This window comes from Vespa velutina, chromosome 14 (genome assembly GCF_912470025.1).
Source record: "Vespa velutina chromosome 14, iVesVel2.1, whole genome shotgun sequence".
Taxonomy (NCBI): domain Eukaryota; kingdom Metazoa; phylum Arthropoda; class Insecta; order Hymenoptera; family Vespidae; genus Vespa; species Vespa velutina.
In genome coordinates, this window is record NC_062201.1 from 4,472,617 (window position 1) to 4,494,902 (window position 22,286).

The window sequence follows — 22,286 nt, forward strand, 5'->3', positions numbered from 1 at the left end:
CTCGCTCCGTCGAAGCATAAAATTACCGAATGTTAAGATGGATTCAGGTCAGAGAAGGGTTCAGAGGGGGGATAGAGATGAGAGCCGAGTGCCGAGCTCTGGTCCTTCTCACAAGTCCAGAAAAGGGTCTGGAGAGGTCGAAAGTGGTGCGATGAAGCATTGCCCTATTACGAAAGCTGTTGGACCCTTATGTGAGCTGAATCACCAAGTAATAGTAGTAGTAGTGGTAATAGTAGGATGGTTCACCATTGCCGTTCAAGACTTTCGTCTGGCTCGAGGCATCGTTCGAGCCTTCTTTGATGGTCCTGGCGTTAAGCCTTGTATATTATCGCTTACGAGAAGCGACGGCGAAGCTTCGCGTGAAATTTCTCTCTTCAACGATTTACCACCCGTTGAGATGTCTCTCTCTCTCTCTCTCTCTCTATCCAACGAAGAACGACAAGATTTAATTCGCTTCTTCTTAACGCGCTCTTCTTTGCCATTTCCCATCCCTCCTCACGAACAGCAGATTTATTTTGTGTCGTCTTTCCTACGTTTACTTCGTTTCTCTCGACGATGTCGTTTCCACTAGATCTTTGCATAAAGCTTTAGAAATGCGATATTATATAGGACGTCTCTTTGCTGTCTGATCTTGTATTACTGTGGATGATTGCGATATGCTCGTTCTGCTGGAAATTTTATAGCCCTGCTACAGCAAACTATATATCTATATATATATATATACCTAAGCTCCCACTGAAAATTTTAAGAGACGGAACATTACTAGATACATTACTGAATGGTGAAGTAAATATATGGGCTTGGTTCCTTCTAAAATTTCTCTATTTTTTTTTCCTTTTTTGTTTTTCCCTTTTCATTTCTTTTTATTTTTTTTTATTATTTTTCTTCTTTCTTCTTCTTTTTTTTTTTTATACTTCTTTTCTTTTTTTTTTTATAAGATTACAAAGAAACGTTGAGCAGGCACACGAAGTAATCTTCTTATCAATTAAAAAAAAAAAAAAAAAAAGAAGAAAAAAATTATAGTGGATAGAAAAAACTGTAATGCTTCGAAAAGAATAATATCTTCAACGAGAACAAGAATTCACTTAAATAAATTTAGTTATGGAGTTAATTCACCCTCTTTTAAAAGCACCAAAGATCGTACGAGCTCTGCTCGTAATTTATTGTAAAACACGACGTTAACCGTAATCATTTATTTCGAGTATATAAGGAATACCGTTAAAAAGCTTACAGAGATAACTATACAGGAAAAAAGAGAAAAAGAGATAGAGAGAAATAGAGAGAGAGAGAGAGAGAGAGAGAGAGAGAAGAGAGAGAAAAATTTACGAACGAGATAAAAGGCAAACTGCATCGATGAAATGTTAATGAAAGAAAAAAGTCCATCGGATGATAATTTCTAACATTTTTCATTCTTTATACGGCAAATATGTTCACCAATCGAAATATTTAAATGCATGTATAATTTTATGATATACTCGTCAAGGGATATATATGAATGAAAAAGAAAAAATGAATTTAAATAAGAGAAGAAGAGAGAGAGAGATAAAAAGAGAGAGAGAAAGAGAAAGAGAGAGAGAGAGAGAGAGAGAGAAAACATGTATTCAACAATTTTGGCATGGAAGCAGACTGCAACAAGAGAAAGAGGGAGAGAAAAAGATAGAATATTCGTTTCGTTCCATTGTTGTCCTTTTCTAACGTGTAGTGGGATGTCGTCTAGCAGAATCACGGCATTTTATGACTCGCGGCGCTGTTGTTGCCAGTGAAAGGCACCCCTTGCGTGTTCCCCTAAGCTCAGACACGAACGTTGCACCCTTCTCATCGATTTTTCTTTTTTTTTTTTTTTCTTCTCTTTTTAGTAGTTGTCGAAGAGTTGTTCTATCGTGACCACCGACTAACGACAATTTCAATCCGTCGTTAACTTGTCTGCGATAAGACGTCGTCGTCGTCGTTGCGGTTTTAACGACCGAAAGTTAAGAAAGGGGATGCCATCGTCATTGCTATCGTCGACCGTCAATAAAATGAGAAATTTATTCTTAAGTCCGACGATCTTTACTTTCGATCTTGTCTCAATGTCTAACTTTAAATGAGAAAAGGTGTGCTTTAAGTAAGGAAAACTTTGTCAAATTCTAAACAATTGAACATGTTTGGAAAAATCACTAAAAGTTTTAAAAGTGATATATATATATATATATATATATATATATATATATATATATATATGTATATACACACATATCAACTGTACACATATCAACTTAGATATGTCGATTCAAGTTGAATTAGTCAATATATAAATGAAGTATATTAATACACGAATAAATGTAATTAATAAAGTCTGCAATTTAATGAGATATCGTATAAAATTAATAACAATTAATTGTATAATTATTCGATATTAATATATTTCGAGACATATATACACAAATACACAAATACATATATATTTCGAAATCTCTCTTTTGAATTTTCGTCTATCAGTTTATTTCTGTGTACTTAATCGAAACTCACAGTAGCGCATAGACATCTATGGATAGAGTTCGTTTTGAGAGATAAAAATATTTGCTGAAACGAATAGAAATATGGACGTAACGGAATGAAAAAAATAGTGATCTGCCCAATTTTGATGCTTGTGTCAAGTGTATTTCCAAATAAAAATATCTCGACGATTCGTCAATCAAATGACATTCTCGTTGCCATCGTCGTCGTCGTCGTCGTCGTCATCGTCGTAAATTTTGGGACACGAGCTGTGACTCTATATTTCCCTCTCTTTCTTTTCCTTTTTTCCCTTTATTTTCTCTTTTTTCTTTTTTCTTTTAGCAATGCTTCGAGCCAGACCAGGGCGTCTGCTGGGCATTCGCGATGACACAACGTCGTCCGCTTTACGACATCGTCCGCAACCCCTGGCATCATCTCCTATTTCTCTCCCTTTCTCACTTTTCTACTCTTGTTCCAAATCCATCTGTCCATCTCACTCGTCCAAACGCCGACGGCCAACAATGGCCGATATTCCGCTCGCAGACACACCGACGACGTTGTCTTCTCTACGTTGGCCTACACTTGCGTTTTCGCCGCATTAACGACCAAATAAAAGAACGTTAACAAACGTCTCGTTACTTACGGGGGTTACACGAGAATTCACTCTCTTTTTGACTCGACAATATTTTCTTCTCTCTTTTTTCTTTCTTCCTTTCTTTCTTTCCTTCTTTCTTTATATATATATATATTTTTTCTTTTTTTTACGTTTTCGTCTTGTTCCAACCACGTATTACGAAAGGATCGAGAATTCTTTTTTCTTTTGTATTTCTTTTTAAATTAATTATATTATCTGTTTAATTTAATGTGAAACGATTAATAAATGTAATCGTTAATTCTTATCGAAATTATTCGTATGGCCGAGCGAATAACTCGTTATATAAACGATACCAATTGCATAATAATTCTTACGATTCATTTTTGAATTTATCGTATAAAGATTAAAATATTTGAACTCCTACCATCTCTTCACAATCGACGTTTTGCTAAAAAGGTCTGCCGTCGTTTTATCGCGCGAATTACCGTAACACGGTAGGTATAGTCCGTTACGTTTAACGCAGCGGGTTTTCACGATTAGTTTTATTAATATTTTCATTCGTGGAATTTGCGGAACGTTTTTGTGCATACGATTCCGTAAGATATATGCATATATATATATATATATATATATATATATATATATATATATATATCGAATAAAACGCGCTCGTGCATACTACCGTATAAAAGCAGTTATCGGTAGAGTGAGTTCAATAATTTAAAACGACGGTAAAGTTATATGCTCGGTTATGTAATCGAACGATCGTTAGGATCCCATAAAATTGCGTACTTTTTTGAAAAGCAATTTTCCTTTCATGAAGAGAACAAAAATTCTTTTTGCCATAAAATAAATAACACTATACTTTCTAAATAAGCAATTTGAAAATATAATTTTAGTGTACTAAGTAATGTACAAAAATAATGATTAATTAATAGGAAACTTTTACAAGCGACACTGTTGTTGAATATTGTTCTAATTGGCGTAACTTAATAATTAAGATTACTTTAGGTTGAAAAATAAAATGGCCGGTACATAAATGAACCGAAATCTAAACTTTTTCTCTACGCTGTAACACGTCGTCGAATGGTAAAAAATTCAGAATAACATTCTAACGAATATATACGAGGAATAATCCGATTACGAGCTTCACCTGCGGCCGTTGGGCGTTGCGAGATAAGCAGCGACCGGACGTGTATCCATTACAAACGCTGTCGGACGTATATCTGCTATCCGCTATCTGACTACGATACGTCTTACTGTATCGTTCATTTGCCGGATTCGCCTCGTAAAACCTATTACAAATCCACCCTCCAAGGGACCTCCAACATATTACTCTTGTTAATATCAGTATGTCATCTAAGGGATAACCAATGTCGTATGAATGAATCGAACAAGAAATTGGATTTATACATTAAAATTATTTGCGTCATTTTATAATGATATAACAAATTCAATAATCCCATTAATTTATCATTATCAATTATTACAATAGATAAATATAATAGTATGATATACAAGATAATATTTTTTAATAAAAGAATAAATATTTAAATATAATATATATGTATATATTTGTCTGTACGTTCGTTCGACGATTTCATTCGATTATTATTACATTAATACTGCGATGAAAATGTATATAAAAAATATTTTGTAAAGAATAAAATGTTATTTTTTTTCCTCCCGTTTCTGGATGGCTTGGAAAAAAGAAACACCGCGGCGAAAATAAAACGAACTCTATCGTAGGGTTGTTCTTTTTTTTTTTTTTTTCTTTTTAATTCTGCAATCACGAATTTTTATCTATATCGTCGATCAAACGAAATAGGAATTCAACAGAAATTTTCGACGTTTGAATCCGTGGAACGAGAGTTGTAGACGTGTTCTGAAAAAAGCGCTCAACTAAATGCTTGTAAACTTTTTATGCATCCGATTTTTTTTGTCTCTTGTTTATGCAAACTTCGTCATAACGACGAACAAACCAAGAGAATTTGGTTGTTTTTATGACTTTTCAACGTGCAATGGAAAAATTTTTTGTTCTTTTTTTTTGTTTTTTGTTCTTTCTATTATCTTTCCGAGTTACAGTGGACTAATCGTTCCGGTACAATAGAGACGAACCATTATCAAAATACTATACGATTAACTCGAAGAAATTCAATGAAATATCAAGTTTTACGTTCTATTATATTTATCGTATGTATCACTATTAATAAATAATAGGCTTATAACGTCGTACGTATAAAAAAAAAAAAAACAAACCTTATCAACGAGTTTCGAACTTCTTTCTTTGACTGAAGAGAAAATGAAAAGAGAACAAAAAGAAAAAGTGAGAAAAAGAATAGCAACGATGTTATAATTAATGATATTTTAATTAAGTCAACAATCGATCTATTTAAAAACCAAGAAGGTTAATAAGGCTGAAAATGAAAGTTCCTTTTCCCAAGGAGAGTAGATTACAACGTCGACGGACGAAAGTAGGTAGGGATACAGGGGTCCCTGTTGGTGGTTGCTTGTTAATCCCTTTAATTTGTCAAAGAAATAAGCTCCAAGTCCATGCCAGCCAACGCGTAACGTCGAATTAAGATAACGCAGACGATCTCATCGCGGTTACTTTACGAGCCTGATTCCACCTCCCTCTTTGTCTACCCTCTGCGGACGCAACAATGCGATTATCTCACTGACCGATCGCAAACTCGCGCTCTCAGCCCCTTAACACTTCTCTCCGCTACACCCTCTGCGTACAACATCGAGCTCGTTGCTGCCGGTGACCCGATAACGCCTTACACGAACGCACCAGCACGTAAATACCAACCACGAGCGTGAAATCCAAGAGAGAGAGAGAGAGAGAGATAAAGGGAGAGAGACAGACAGACAGACAGGCAGACAGATAGACAGAGATAGGAAGGAAGAAGGAATGTTCGTTAGTTTGGTTAATGGACAGCTAGAATTGTGGACTTTTAAGAAACGATTTGTATTCGAATAAGAATCAACTAATATATAACTATAATGGTCATTAGTAATAAATGCACATTTGTAAAAATGTTTTATTTAATTGTTCTTTCAATCGCGTTAAAAAAAAAAAAAAACAGGATAGTAACAAAATTGTAAAAAGTTTGAATCGCCCGAAACAAAATTTGTATGATCCATCAACAATGGGTAATTTTTAATTAATGTTACTATGTTGCAGGAATTATTGTTCTCTTTTTTTCCTTTTTTTTAAAGAGCACGAAAAGGCTTGTCTATTTTTTTATTTTCTTTCCTCTTTCTTCTTTTATTTTTTTATCTCTGTTTCTTTCTTTCTTTGACTTTTATCTTTTGCCACTTGCATTGCATTTGACCAATGCTCTTGTGATTTTTCTTGGCACTAGTACAAAGTAAGCAGACTAAGAGCAGTGTTGTCTGTAGACTGCATTCATTAAATGTCGGAAACTCCGAAAAGCAGGACTTTCGTTGATTGTTCCTGAAAAACGAATAGATAATGCAACGAGTAGGGAGAAACGGTACGCGTCGATGTTCCTACGAAACCCCGTCGCTTTGTAACTGTGCCAAAATATTTTCAAACGGAATACGAGACATGGAAATATCGTAAGAAATGAAAATCAATCGGTATAAAAGAAATTAAAAATAAAATTAACATATATAAACCAAATGAAAAATTCTTCGTAGGAATATTGATTTTTTTTTTTTTCAAAAGAAAACGCAATATATCACCTACGTATTTTATTGACCTAACACCATAACCAGTGGACATAGTTCGATATTATAAAGTCAAAAATAAATGGGGAGGAGAAGAAAAAAAAAGAAAAGAATTGTTATAACGTACAATACGATATTTGGGTAACAACTCGTCAGTCGATAAACGTGATCGAGGTAAAATAGAGGCTCCGCTGTATTCGACATCGTTTTGTTAGGTCGTAAAAATAGCGATGCGACTTCGACGATAGATCAACGATATCGGAAAAACGTCACCTGTTACTCCCTCAACTCTCTGTAATTACTACGTTTTGCAACAGGCAATTTCGAGGAAATCATTACACGTAATACATCGTATATGTAACGTATATAGAAAATCGTATATACATACGTAATTAAGTATTTAATGAGAAAGACAAAATGCAATTGATGTTAAAACGTTCGCATCATCTTTCCCATTAGATCAAAAATAAAAATAAACGAAACGAAATAACAGATGATTTGTCTTCGTGAGATACATATATACGTATGCATGATTCATTTCGTTGTTACGATGATCATAAAAATTCAGCTGAACGGGGTGTCACGTGCGTTAGTTATAACACTCGAAACAACTACGAGATTTATTATATTTACGATCGTAAAATATATTTCCAAATGTTTTTTTAATTGTCAAGTGTATGAAAACGTGCTAGATTCTTTCTGATAAATGACCGATACATATGACAAAACATCAATAACGCTGATTTGCTCGTTTCTTTAAAAGTGTCGAGAGAGAGAGAGAGAGAGAGAGAGAGAGAGAGAGAAAATTTGAGACAAATATTTTCTTGCATCTGAAATTAGCAAGCTATCAATTTAACAAAGATAAGTTATAGATAATAATGGCTATTGTCTATTTTTTCATTAATTTATTCATTTATTTTCAAATACAATAAGGATTATGTAACAATATATCAATTTGAATATATTAGAAAGATTGTGGAAAATAATATAATATTTTACCTCCCACAAAGAGGAAACATATTTTTTTCGACTTGATTTTCCTTTAGAGACTGTTTGCGACACCATTTCTCTGGGCTCTTGTCTCTCGAGAATTCTCTATCCTTTTCTCTCCTTCTATCTCCTTTGCTCTCGATTGCTCTTGGTCCTTAACATTGCTAGCGAGTAACAAGCAAGCAATGGTCTGCGATCCGTAAACGTTTTCGCCTTTTAACACCGGACAGCCAAGCGAGTAATGTTTTCGAAGCCTTTAACTCTTGACGTTCTCGAGAATAGAACGTTTGTCTTTTCGTTCGTTCCGTATCCTACCGACTCCAAAACCTGTACCGTCAAAGGACAAGACCTGTGGTTAAAGTTTCGCAACGATTTCAATCAACGCTGTCCGAATTGTCGACTCTTTTTTTCTTTTCTTCATTTATTTATTTAGTTTCTTTTTACTGACCGCTAAAACAAGAATAAAGGTAGGAGCTCGTTTTGTCACATTTTTTTTTTTTTTATTTTCTTATTCTATCAACTTTTAAATATTTCAATAAAATCATTTGATTCGTTTTATATTTTTTATTACGTCGTTTTTAATTATTTAACTTTTTATTATTTTAATTTTTATATTTCTATATCGCGATTGATTTCATATTTCATATATTATAGGGAACTTTAATCGTTTATTATAATTGCTTTATACGACAATTTCTATAATATGTCGTACACGGAATATTACCATGGTGAATATTATCTAAAACTTTTGATATATTACGCTGGTAGGATTAACAAAGAACTTACTTAGGTGGAGTCTTGCTAAAATTTACGCTTAGCAAACTTGGAGATAATAGAATATATGCTTCTATGGAAAGGATAAATGTGATGACGAACGTTATGCTTACTTTCGTGATATTCTTACAGGATTTACTTTTATTTCTTTTATATTTATCGGATTTTATACGATATTAAATTCATGCTTTTTTTTTTTCTTCTTTTTGCCCATTTTTGTTGTCGTTGTTGCTTTTCCCTTTTATTTCAATAACATTTACAATTACGGAGCTTCTTGTGCGAAATCGAAAAATCAGTGAACCGTTTCGTCGCGAGCTTCGTAAACAGAAATGAAAGAAACGAAACGTTAAGCATAACGGTGAAGAAAGGCAAGGAAAAAAAAAAAAAAAAGAAAAAGAAAAATTTATAAGAAAAGAGACGAGGAAGAACTATGGTAAATCGTGCGGAATAAAAAGTTTATCGAGCGTAGAATAAAGTATACCTACTTCGTTACTTACGTGTAGAGATACATTGTACTTAATTACGATAAAAGCATGCAATCAAATTAAAAGCGAGAAGACCTTTTAAAGTTTTACAAGAACGATAAGAAGACACTACTACTAACCGCAATACTTATGTCTGCTAAGAGTATTCCCATGGTGAAGGAATGTTCGAATTTAAATACATAATTCTGATTTATCTGTTCAAAAGGCAACTATGATCGATGATCATAAGTGATTTCTAATGAAACTAAAAAGTTGTAGCTGTTATTTGAAAGCTATATTATATATGCACAATTACGAACAAAATTATATAATGAAATTCATAAATATTACTTTCCAGAAGTTAACTATTAATCTTGTAGCAATATAAAATGAAATGAAATATATATATATATATATATATATATATATATATATACACACACGAGTATACGTAGTTCATGACTTTAAAGTTACATGACATAAATCAAAATGAAACATAGCACGTATCGTTTGCTTGCATTTTCTAACTTACGTAGTACGTAATCTTAAGATTTAAACATTCTCGCCTTCCTTCATCGTTCACTCGTGCAAGACACAGCGATAATTGAGTGATACGCGACTCGATCGGTCTTCGTTCGTACGCGAGACTGGCATTTAATCGATTTAATGTTCGTTACAATGTTCGCACGGTCCCTGTTAAAGAAAAGGAAAGAAAATAAGAGAGGAATAAAATGAAAAGAAAAGGAAGAAACGAAAAAGAAAAAAAAAGAAAAAAAGAAAAAAGAAATATAGCGACAAAATTAGTTTCGTAATGTATCGCGAATGTTAACGCGACAAATGGTCAAGTATAAACTTTATTGCAACAGACGATAATGAACAACCCTTTTAAAACAAGATCGTTGAACCCTTTTCAACATTAACCTCACTCATTATCGAGTTCGTTCGATCTCGCGTATGTAACTATTAACATTTCTAATTACTCTCACACGCATTCCGTTCATGAATTATATGCCAACGCGATCTGGTATAATGAACATCAAAGGAATTTCCTACAAAATTACGACAAATATTTTAGCTTGGTCAAACGGTCTAGAAGTGTTGTTAGAATGTGATACTTTTTCAACAATCCCCTTGCCAATTGTCACACGACTTAATTGTATATACTCGATGTTATCGAAAATATAACAACATATTTCTAATTAAATTTTATTAACTTTCATTGCAAATTATTTTTACATTGTGTGCGATAAACGTTGAAATATTAAACGAAAAATAAAACAAAACTTTCAAATGGGAAATGTACGAATCATTCAAGTTGTAAAATTAATTCAACAAATATTTACTGTTACCTCGAATAATTTTAGTTTCGTTTCTAATTAATAATTTCTTAGTTTGTTCTATCTGTTTAACTTTCGCTATTCCTAGTTTTCCTCTTTACCAAAATGAAGTGACATTTGTAAATAATTAATTAATTCAATATTAGCCTCCTTTTTAATCACCCGCCAAGACAATTATATTCGAATTAATGGAATTATAAAAGAATTCTTGTAAGAATTTCAAGATCTTCCTTTCAACGATCTGTTAAAAACGACGTAGCTTTTCGTTTTAACAATACCGTCTGTACCTTTTTAATTACTTCAAGCAATGATTTACCATTTTTTACTCATCGTTCTCCTTTTCTTAACAAATTATTTAATATAAATTTTTATCGTTAAATTTATATTAAACGATATAAAAAATATTTCTCTCGAAGAAAAGTTATCGGGCAAAGGGGAAAATACAAAAATTAGGCCACACGATCTTTTATATAATTCATTTTCAGGATGGACAAAAAACTGATGAGAATGGAGTGAATCACGAGAACATTACAGATGGTCAAGAGTATCAACGTCATCACACATTGTGGTTGCCTGATAAACAACCATCAACAGAATCCTTCAACGAACAGTTGATATCTCATCATCAAAAAAGAAAAAAAAATGGAGAGGGAGATAATATACGCGGAAATATTTTTGACAAAATTTCTGAGTCGCATGGTTCAACTAATGGCTCTTTGTATTGAATCATTTCCATGTTTCATTCCATACAATGAACACAATTTTATTCCACATAATGAACGGCCAGGATTAACATTTCTTCGTTCATCTATGTATCTGTTTACATAAAAAATACATAACATGGAAACGTTATCACTGTGGGAAATACACAGCTATTACTCGTTCGTTTGCCTCGGCATGCATGAATGAGTCGAGCAACTTTGGCTGATTACTTAGGTTCTAATTTGGCTGAGTAGATCGCGCGAGTATCTTCGCTAACGTAAGTCGTATTCGTTTCTCACCGTTCATCGTTGGCAAAAGGTTTTCTCTATCTATCTTTTTCTTTTTCTCACGCATGCAAAAATATATACACACACATCTATATATATATATATATATATATATACACGCATGCGTTCTCAGAGAAGCAGCTTAGTTTTCTTCTCTTGTCTTAGCTTTTCTTTTCTTCTCTCTCCCTCTCTTTCTCTCTATTTTCCAAGATTCTGCATCCTCTTCCATGGAAGACCGTTGAAAAATCGACGTTTCCTTTCCTCGGGGGAAAAAAAAGAAAGAAAAAAAAGACGAAACGTCGAACGAAACGTGAGTGAGCAAGAAGAATGGATTGGTTGGGGCTCGAGAATCTTTTTGATAAACTCGCAAAAGATATTCAAGAATTTCTTACGATTCTTTCAAATGTAAAGAAAAAAAGAAAACTTAATTCCTTTCTAATATCATTAACAATATATATATCATATTAATATATAAAATTATTTAAGAGTACCTGAAACGAATAATTCAGTTTGCGAAATATCTACATACATACGTACGTACGTTCGATAAAAAAAACTGCAGCATTGTTTGTTGATTCCCGAGACTTCAGAATGCAATCTTTTCATCATAGATACTCTTTTTCATTCATTGATTTTTAACAACAGAATGAAACAGAAATGAAACGAGCGAGTAAATGAAGGGGGAAAAAAAAATATTCTTGAAATGGAAAATAAAACAATACCATAGAAATATGTATAATGTAAGACATTTACAATGTTTCATTCGTACTCGTTCACATTTCCATCGTAATTCATTGCTCCGTCTCTGAAAATGTATAAAAAGAAAAGGAAAAAAAAAAGAGAAGAGAAGAAAAAATTACGTCAATATTTCGATTATTTCTTTGAGGTCATCGATAATCGAAAGAATAAGATAAGAAAAGAAACTGAAGAAAATTCTAAAGAATACTTTTCTCCTACACAAGCTACGTACGTACGTACACATACATACATAATACATCCATACATACATACATACATACATACATATATATATATTTTCACATGGTACCGCGTCTAGCACGCGATATTTTACGACTAAAAGCAAAGCGAGAGAATAAGAAAGAAGAAGAAAGAAAAGGAGATGGTATGTATGTATATACGTATGTATGTAGGTGCGATAGGACGTCGAGAGAACGTAGGGCCGCATCGCCGCGTTATGTATCGTAAAAAGTGTCAGCATTGGACGGGGGTGAGATGGGGTGGAGTGGGTTTGAGGAGGAGGACGAGGAGATTGTTGGATAGGTGAGAATGTGGTTGTTGCTTCTCGTCTAAAAACGATCGAAAAGCTTTGTGAAAATATATGTATAGGAGAAATAAGGTGTGTTAGATGAAAGATCGTTGTGTCGTTCTCAAAAGATATCTTGCCGAACGTTGTCATAAGTTATAATGCTACTCGTGTATCAAACGATTTCTTATACGACGTCTCCACCTTCGTAAACAGAACTGTCGCTCGTAAAGCGTCGCATCATGGAACAACTCCCATTTGCACCTTGTAATGGCGACAATCGGTGCACGTGTCTGTTTATGTATATATATATATATATATATATATGTATGCGTGTATGTAAGTATGTGAGAAAGAAGAAACACAAGTGAGAGAGAGAGAGAGAGAGAGAGAGAGAAGAGGGTGAGAGGAAAGAAAGAGAGAATCGTTCTTTCCTCTTATCCGCATTTTGTCGACCGACTATCTCGTGATTTGCTTTATCGTCTCGTAAAAAGCAAAAGCTAAAAAAGAGAGACGAATACGTAACGAAGGATAGAACATGCTCGTCAACAGCTCCTACGAGTTTATGGTATTCCCTAGTGAACGTTGTAGAGTTTAAATGCACGAGATTGCTCCAGGCGATTTGAAAATCGTATAACTTCACTTTTGCGATCCTAGTTAGTCTCTCTCTCTCTCTCTCTCTCTCTCTCTCTCTCTCTCTCTGGTTGGTTTTTTATTTTAGGTTTAAAAAATACCTTTGTGTCGATCGTTTCGAGCAATAAATATGGGAAAACTCCTGTTAACTTTTTTTAGTTTCCGTGTATTCTCCTAATCTCCCAGTATTTTTAGATTAGAGAAATATCACATTGTCTACCTGAAAAAAAGGGGAAAAAGAAGAAAGAAAAAAAGAAATATGAACGAAATTTTAAAGAGAAGAATATAACTTTCCTGAAGTAATTGTCAATTAGTAAAGGCGTTTAAGTCATTTTTTCACGTTCACGTCATAGCTATCACGTCGTGCATACGCTCGTTACGGTAAAGAACGGAGTGGAAAGGAAAATAAAAAGGAGAAAAAGGGGAAAGCAATTATCCTCGGACGATGGTGTACATTCGTGAAAGAGAAAGAGAGAAAGGGATAAACGAGGCATTTCACCACTTCCCTTTCTTCAAATTTTCCTCTGTTACCTGGAAAGTTCAATGTTCGCCATTTCTCTTTTTTTCCTCTTCCTTTTTCTTCTCTTTTCATCAACCACACGACTCATCGTCAAAGAACGACGCGGAACAAACAGGTAAAAACGCCTTTCGAGAGAAAGAAAGAGAGAGAGAGAGAGAAAGAGAGGAACGATTCGTTGGAAAAGATGGTAGAGAAACGAGAGAAAGAGAAAGAAAAAGTGACAGAAGAAGAAAGATCCAAATCCGTCAAACATCGAAACTCCCGACGTTTTTCCAATAATTTTCGTCTCTATTTTCGACCCGTCCTATCGTTTTAAACGAGGCGACATTTTAAACGAAAACGAATCAGAAACGTCTGAAATTTTCGATAAAATATTACTACCAATTTTGGTCAAGCAACGAGTCAATCTCATATGCAGATATATATATATATATATCTGCATATAATTGACAAAAATATACAATTCTTGTATATTTTTGTCAATTTTATCTTCGAAACAGGTTCAAGAGTTTTGATAAAACAGGGCGAATCCAATGGTTCCAAGTGAAAAAGCAAATTTAAAGTTAAACACGATGAAAAGAAAAGTTTACTAGTTCGACAAACGAGACAAAGAGAGAAAGCAATGTAACATGGAAGCGAGTTTAAGATCATCACCACTCTCGAATATCGCGTTTCTCTCGTTTCAAGCGGTCCACGTCGGGGCTGGGCTTTATTGTTTCACGAATACAAAAGCGAACGTATGAATAAGCCGCACAGCCGAGCACGACGGATCATCCTTTGCGGCGCGAACGCATACGCGCTACGGCCGACATTATGAATCCGTAATTTCGCGTGTCGCATATGTCACGACCCAGACATGTTTCATGGATATACTAACAGCCGTTACCGACACTCATCTACCCTCCTCCTTCATCTCCACCACCTCCTATTTCTTCTTTTTAGATCTAACAGTCGACTGACAAAACTTTATCTCTATATATGATATATGTCTCATGATATAAAACAGATTAAAGTAAAAAATCCAAGTATATTTGGGATATTTTCAAAATCTATTTTTAAATCTAACACAATAAATATTATAATTTATATTATGTGATTTTTAATTTGATAAACTTTTCATAAAGCTTTTGATAGCTAATAGTATCTACTTTGGCAGTATTCAAAATCAAAATACGTATCTACGGGGATTTAATTGTGAGAATAATTGCAAAGGGAAAAAAAAATAATAATAAAAAAGAAATCGAATATCGTGAATAACGAGTAAGCATTCTCGATGAAAGACATTTTTCATTAGAAAATGAATTAACTTTTTTAAGCGTAAAACCGCAAGGATAGACCATTTCGATGCCACAGGGAAAATTAACTAGCGGGCACTTGCAAATGGGGAATGGGGGAGCTTCAATGAAAACCACTGCATTAAAATTGTGGCCTGATGATAAGAGCGAGAAGGAGCGTAGAAAGAAGAACGATACTTTCTCGAACTAATAAGCGGCAAGATAATCGAGTAATTTCGTTAGATCCTGAATTGGGTCGCCGGTCGCCGTCGCTTATATCATCGTCGTTGCTGGATCGACGAAATTTCATTCCAGCTTGCATTTGTAAAGTCGACGAACGAGGGGAGAAAAGTAGAGATGCTAGGATTATAATGAAAAAGAAAAGGAGATGAAATCGTCGAATTATTCTCTTTCTCTCTTTCATACACAAACATATATATATATATATATATATATATATATATATATATATATATATATATATATAAATAACATATAAACTTTTTTCAACATACATACATTAATATCATTCTCTTTCTAACATTTCACCAATATATGTTTTCATCACTCTCTTTCTCTGTTTCTATAATATCTTTCTATTTCTTTTATTTAAACTCATTTGCTTACTTAAACGTAATACGTATATACACTTATACTATTTTCTTATTCTTACTCTTACTCTTTCTCTCTTTTTTCTCTCTGTCTCTCTCTTTCTTTCTCTCTTTCTCGCTAAATGAAATCGGTATAAAAGAAGGGCCGAGCATGCAGTCGAAAACGGGAAATGACGGGAAAGAGAAGTTTTATATGATTATTTGACCGAGGAACGTGTTTACCAGCATCTGGTTCCTCCCATTTGAATACACGATCGTGAGATTTCTCTCTCTCTCTCTCTCTCTCTCTCTTTTACTTTTTCTATTTCTTTCCTCGTCTTTTCTCCATCGAATGGTCTTTCATTCACAGTTACTTTCGCACGTGAAACACCCGAGAATGCATTCGCATAGCGTGCTTTGAAAATCTTCTGACTTGCATTTCGTTGGTTCTTTCGAAAATGTAAGTTGAATGAGTTCGGTACGCCATTCCTTTATACAGATGAAATAAGTGTGATTAAATTTAAGTTAAACTTTTCAAATAATTTTATTGAATTTTCATTTATTTTGCACGATAAAAAGTAATTACTTCTTTTTAGATTATCCAATAGTTCATTCAATTTGATTCCTATTTAATAATTCTTTTCAATTATGTATTATTATACATATTTGGGTGATCAAAAAAATTCAAATATCCTGTACGATACTAATTAAGATTAATTTTAATGATCTTCTTTCTAATATGAATAAAATATTATTTGAAAATTTCACGTATAATTACGTTGAACATGTGAAAGAATAAAAGAACTCTCCAATAGAAAATTTTTCGATATAATTGACATTGTTTGTTGTATTGACGATGTGATTGACGTCTTTTTTTTTTCTTCTTTTTTTTTCTTTTTTTCTTTTTTTCTTTCCTTTAAAATGAAAAGCACATTAGAAGATAAAATGCACGAGGTAGTATAAAGCGATGCGTAGTTCGTTATTACTTCATAAACTTGGCATCTCTCTCGTTCTCCAATCTATCCACCGTTATTGGAGCTTATGGTGGGCAAAGAAAAGAACGAAGCGAACGTCCCTTATCAAAGTACTCGATCTCATTGATAGGATCGACGAAAAGGAAAGAGGATCGGTCCCTCGTGTCGTCGTCGTCGTTTGCTGCAGCTTTACGAGTGCCTGTAAAAGCTCGATGAGGAAAAAAAAGAAAGAAAAAAAAGAAAAAGAAAAAAAAAAGAAAAAAAAAAAGTAAAAGAAAGAGAAAGAGAAACGGAAAGAAAGAGAGATAAAAAACAAAAATGTGAGAATGAGATAGATTGTTCACAGATATCGTCGATAAGATCCAAATGGCGTTTTAATATCTTAATGGAGCGTATACGATCGTAACCGAAGACAGAGATGAATAAATTTGATTGTATTTTCTGAAAGCTCGATTAGGAAATCCCAAAGAGAACTTTGAAAAATGTAAGAATTCGTGTGCGTACATCCAAATCGAGTTTGATCCTCTTATATACGAAAAGAAAAGATCACATTTATTTCTGGAAAATTTCACTCCACCAATGAGAAAGATCGAAATTTATACAATGTTCTAATCCGATCAAATATCGATTATATTACCGGCCGCCTAATAACTTTTACAACTATATGAATATCCTGTATGTAATAACCATGTTATACATACTGTACAGTTATTATACGTAAGTTTGTGTACATGTATCGACCTATATTCTATGTTTCTGACACATATGGACAGTAGGAGCCAGCCGGTACCATTGCATTTGATGTTGCAATTAATAATCATTGGAATTTATCCTGGATATAATCAACGAAATTATACATAGCGACACATCGATAAACTTCAAATATCATACGTAGAAAACTAATTTGCGTTAAATTATGAGTTCATCAAAATTTCACAAATTATAAATTCACTTTTCGTACGTTTCCAATGGGATAACCGAAAATCGGTTATAGTGAATTAAAGATTTTTTCTTTGTTTTCTTTTTTTTTTTTTTTTCTTCCTTTTTTTCTTTCTTTCTTCTTTGAATGAACGAAACGTCACTAACACCTCTAACCTCTCTAATACTTGTCCACAAATTTCTAATCAACGATTCAATTAAGTATCAAAGACGGGTTTCAAATGGAATCGAAGAGAGATTCAAGTTTCTCGAGGTGAGTTTCGCACCACGATTTAGTTCGGTGATTAAATGGAAAATGGAGGGAGGTGATTACGAAACGGTGATAATCGCTGTTCGAAAATATCATAGAGAGATATCCGATAGCTACGATATTAATTAAAAGTCACGATAAAAGTACTTTAAACGTGAATTTTAATCTCCCTTTTCCTCTTTCTCTCTCGATTAACTAGCGAATGCAAATGTGCAAAATCGAACGGAGATCGAAGATCGGAGATAATAGTCCGACTAAATGGAACGGAGAAAAAGAAAAGAAAGAAAAAAAACAAAGAAAGAAAAAGAAAGAAAAAAGAAGAGAGGAGGGGGGGGGGCAAGGGGAGAGATAAAAGCGAGATAAAGGGATAACATTTGTACAGAATAAAATGAGACGCAACGAGCTGTAACACGTAAGGGATCGGAATAATCTTTCGGTAAAATTGGCCGAAGACTAAGGTCGATAGAATCAGTTTGCATATTAAGCAAGTAAGGACTGTTACTAAAAGGGCTCTAAATGAAGCACGTTTTCTACATTAACTAAACACACCGACCGATTCGCAATAAGGCGAAGAGGAAAAGCGAAAGGAAGAACGTGCAGTCGAAGAGATTAAAGAAAAGGGAGGAGGAGGAGGCAGGAGAAAAGACGAGGAGGGAAGGACTGCCAAGGAGATGTCTCTTTTAATTCAATTCCTTTTCCCTTTGCCACTCTCGCTCATTCGACTTTCCTACGTCCTCTGGAGCCTTACAATCTCGAAAGTTTCGACTAACTTGAGACTAACGTTTCGCTAGTCGTCGTCTTCCTTGTCGACGACTATTCCTTCGGTTCTCTCTCTCTCTCTCTCTCTCTCTCTCTCTCTCTCTCTTCCTTTCTCTTTCTCTCTTTCTCTTTCACTCTTCTTGTTTTCTTTCTCTTCGAAGACTCGATACTTGAAAATTTTATTCACGAGCTTATATCAGCTTTATCAATAAGTTCAATACTTCGTTATAATACCTCGAATAGAAGATACTACTTGGAAATATCCGTGAGAGAGAAGTTATACGGGTAATAAATGAAAATTTCTCTTCTCGAGATGATACGATAACTTAAGTTATCAAACGATTGCAAGTACATTATTATAAGGGGTTGTCGTTTACAAAATTTCTATATCGATTGTCTCTTGTATATTTTCATCGAATATATCAAAATTATAATTTTGCTTTTTAACTTTATATAAAATGCATCACGTCGACAGACTACTATTAATGTTATGTTATCTTTGCATTAAAAAAAAAAAAAAAAAAAATATCATTGATCTATTATAATCAAAGAATTCGTAAGAATATTAATGACTTGTCGTATGTATTGGTTATATGTATTTATGCAAACATCCCCTTCTCCTTTGTAATTCCATGGGTTTAATTCGGTTCGGATAATCTCTCTCTAATATGCAAACTTTGCAGACGATATGATCGACTCGAAGGCGAACGATCGAGAGATAATTGCAGATTAAACGTCTCTCTAATAGCTTGTCTCTCTCTCTCTCTCTCTCTCTCTCTCTCTCTCTCTCTCTCTCTCTATCTCCATCTCTCTTCGCCCTTACCAACATTCAATATCGACTAGATAATAGACTCCCTCCTTATGAGATATCATACCATTCTTTTATTTTTATTATTACATGATCCCTAGATACCGATCTGCAAGTAAAAACGATATTATAACTCAAGTAGCACGTCAATATCGCAGGTTCGTGATTATTAAAATTCAAAGTGACAAAGTTGGTGCAAGATGAGACAAGACAAACTGAGAAAAGTATCGAAAGGCTTTCGCGACACGACCTCATTCCATTAAAATAGATCGGCTTGGTGTTCTCGATAACCACGTTAATGAATCGTCTCTCCTTCTCTCTTTCTCTCTTACACACACACACATACACATATACACTCTCTTTTTCCTTTCGCTTATTGTGTCGATTCGACCTCGAGCTAGGAGGAAAACGACGAAGGGGTGGAAAGTTGTCTGGATAGAATTTTTATTCTTGTCTTTCACTTCTCTTTTTCTCCCCCTTCTCTCTCTCTCTCTCTCTCTCTCTCTCTCTCTCTCTCTATTCTTTCTTTCCCTTTTATATACGTGTAAAAGTCTCGTCGAGCTGAAAGATAGATAAAGAAAGTATAGGAGGAGATATAGAAAGAGAAAGAAGAACGAAAGTACAAGCCGAGATGAATGAGGACAACTCTGTCCGTCACTCGAACAAAGGAAAAGAAAGAAGATAGACAGAGAGAGAGAGAGAGAGAGAGAGAGAGAGAGAGAGAGAGAGAGAGAGAGAGAGAGAGAGAGAAGGAAAAATGGAGAGAGAAAGGTGAAGAAAAGAATCGAAAAAAGAAACTTCCGGGAAGAAAAGCCTAGAGAAAAAATGTACAGAAAGAGAGAAAGAGAGAGAGGTACTAGAAGAAGTAAGATAAGAAAAAGAATAAGGAGTTTCAGCGTGTCCTTCGTCTGTCTGCTACTCATTTCTCTGGGTGCAGTTTGAATAATTCATGGCTTTGTCAACGTCGCTTTCCACTGTATTTTTACAAGATTATACTTTTAAAAATTCTATTTCTCTGATTTCATCATGGCGACATAGGCGATAGCCGAAAGAGAAATTTCTCTTTTTCTCTTCGCTTTTTCGCCCGTTCTAGGAAATCTAATAAATTGAGTCTCATGGACGAGATGTATCACCACTACTACCATTGCTACCAGTATAACCTACTGGTATCTGGCATTACCGAAATACCACTACAACGTTGTACACGATGCAATGAAATTCCATTCTACAAACCGCAACGAACGCGAGGGTTCGTCCGATCGCGTACGAAGCCGGCTAAATTTTGGGTATATTACGAAGGCCACGTTCCTGACAGGCAAAAGAGCATTAAAGAGAGAAGGAGAGAAAGGGAAACAAAGAGAAAGAGAGAGAGAGAGAGAGAGAGAGAGAAAGAAAATCGAAATAGACTACCATGAAATATATACCTGATTTCCCTTCGTATGAACTTTTCGATGACGTACGACGTACTTTAACACAAACATTAAATATAACACTATATCGGCACGATCTCATATTTCGATTTATTCTTGACTATATATAGATACACATTTATTATTATTATTATTATTATTATTATTATTATTATTATTATTATTATTATTCCACTAGATCGTTACGTCATAGTAGTGCACGAAGTTACACCAGCGACGCTTGAAATAAATGCAATTTACGCGATCGATCGTGGGATATAATAATAAAGGGTATTTCTAAAACGGTGTCACTGAATTTATGAGCTTATTTTATGCCTTCGAGAGAATAGTAATAATAAATATTGCTTTGAAAAGCTATTGTTCTCGGGTTATATTACTCGAGATAAATTCTTTTTCATATATAATAATTTGCATGTGTTCTATAGTTTTATCAGGAATTCCTGATATCTAAATATATTTAATATTTTTTATAGAAATTTTCATTTATTATATATATATATATATATATATATATATATATATATATATATATATATATATATATATTTGTGTGTAGGCGTTTGGTCTCATTATTTCATCGGATATACGAATTATTGAGCATAGTTGAGTCCATTCGACGATGAAAATCAATTTCCTAGAAGATCATTGTTCCTTTCCTTCTTTCATTCGACATCTCGAGATCTTTAAACGCATCGGATCGAAGACGATTGGACTTTAAGTACTCCGCGAGCGACGACCTTTGTAAATTTTGTCTTCTTCTTCTTCTTTTTCTTTTATCTTGAGAAAGAGAAGCCTAGAATCTACGGTATCCAATGATCCTCTTTTGCAATTACATCGAGCTCGCCGCTCTTTACTACCTTTCTCCGGCTATTACATTTATTCAACTTATCTCCGGCTTTCTATCCTTTCTATTCTCGTTCAAGAAACGTCTCATCCACCTTCAAACTTCCCGTTCCTTTTTATCTCTTCGATTTCTACATTTATATTATCATCCATTGTCTAAAGTTTTCTTTTTCCTTTATAGTCAATACCTCATTTAATCAAGAATTTGTTAATCTCTCCAAAACCATCGAACAAATGTCATCAAATATTTCGTTAATGCAAGAAGAAGTATTACGTAATACAATGTTATACAATTTTATACATTTCTTTACTTTATACAGCGTTAAATCTATGTATTAAATAAAATATATAGAAAGTGATTAAATTTTTTTTTTTCTTTTTTTCTTTTTTTTATGTTTACATAACGAATACTTTAATTATAGATATTTTTCGTATTTAGGACACCGTTCCTTCATTTTCCTCTATTATTTAATAAATACTCCTAAATTATCTCATATTTTTCCAATATGTCGACCAAATGTGTATTATCGTTCTAGGGACAAGAATGTGAATTTACGTGTGTTCGCGTTATTGCATGACACGACAAAAATTTCGCTTCTCACACAGTCCGTGAATCCTTGAGCTCCCACGTATTTAATATATTTTATTCGCTGATTCACGCGAACCTTATTTCCTGAGCCGA

General features: G+C 33.9%; 1 protein-coding gene across 10 annotated transcripts in view; it reads right to left on the reverse strand.

The window, feature by feature from the left end:
* LOC124954217 (leucine-rich repeat-containing protein 24-like) overlaps positions 1-22,286 on the reverse strand; it is a 152,841-nt gene that overhangs the window by 13,184 nt on the left and 117,371 nt on the right. Inside the window, exons 2-7 of one of the 10 annotated variants that reach the window (XR_007102493.1) lie at positions 19,347-19,440; positions 16,188-16,774; positions 15,845-16,090; positions 13,319-13,748; positions 11,333-12,125; positions 4,762-8,845 (exon numbers count right to left, since the gene is read on the reverse strand). The exons of 5 other annotated variants lie outside the window; for them this stretch is intronic. The gene's annotated coding sequence lies outside the window, so the exon portion shown is untranslated. Of the gene's footprint in view, positions 1-4,761; positions 8,846-11,332; positions 12,126-13,318; positions 14,730-15,844; positions 16,091-16,187; positions 16,775-19,346; positions 19,441-22,286 lie in introns of those variants that run through there. 4 more of the 10 variants (XM_047506780.1, XM_047506787.1, XM_047506784.1 and 1 more) reach the window with 4 other exon arrangements.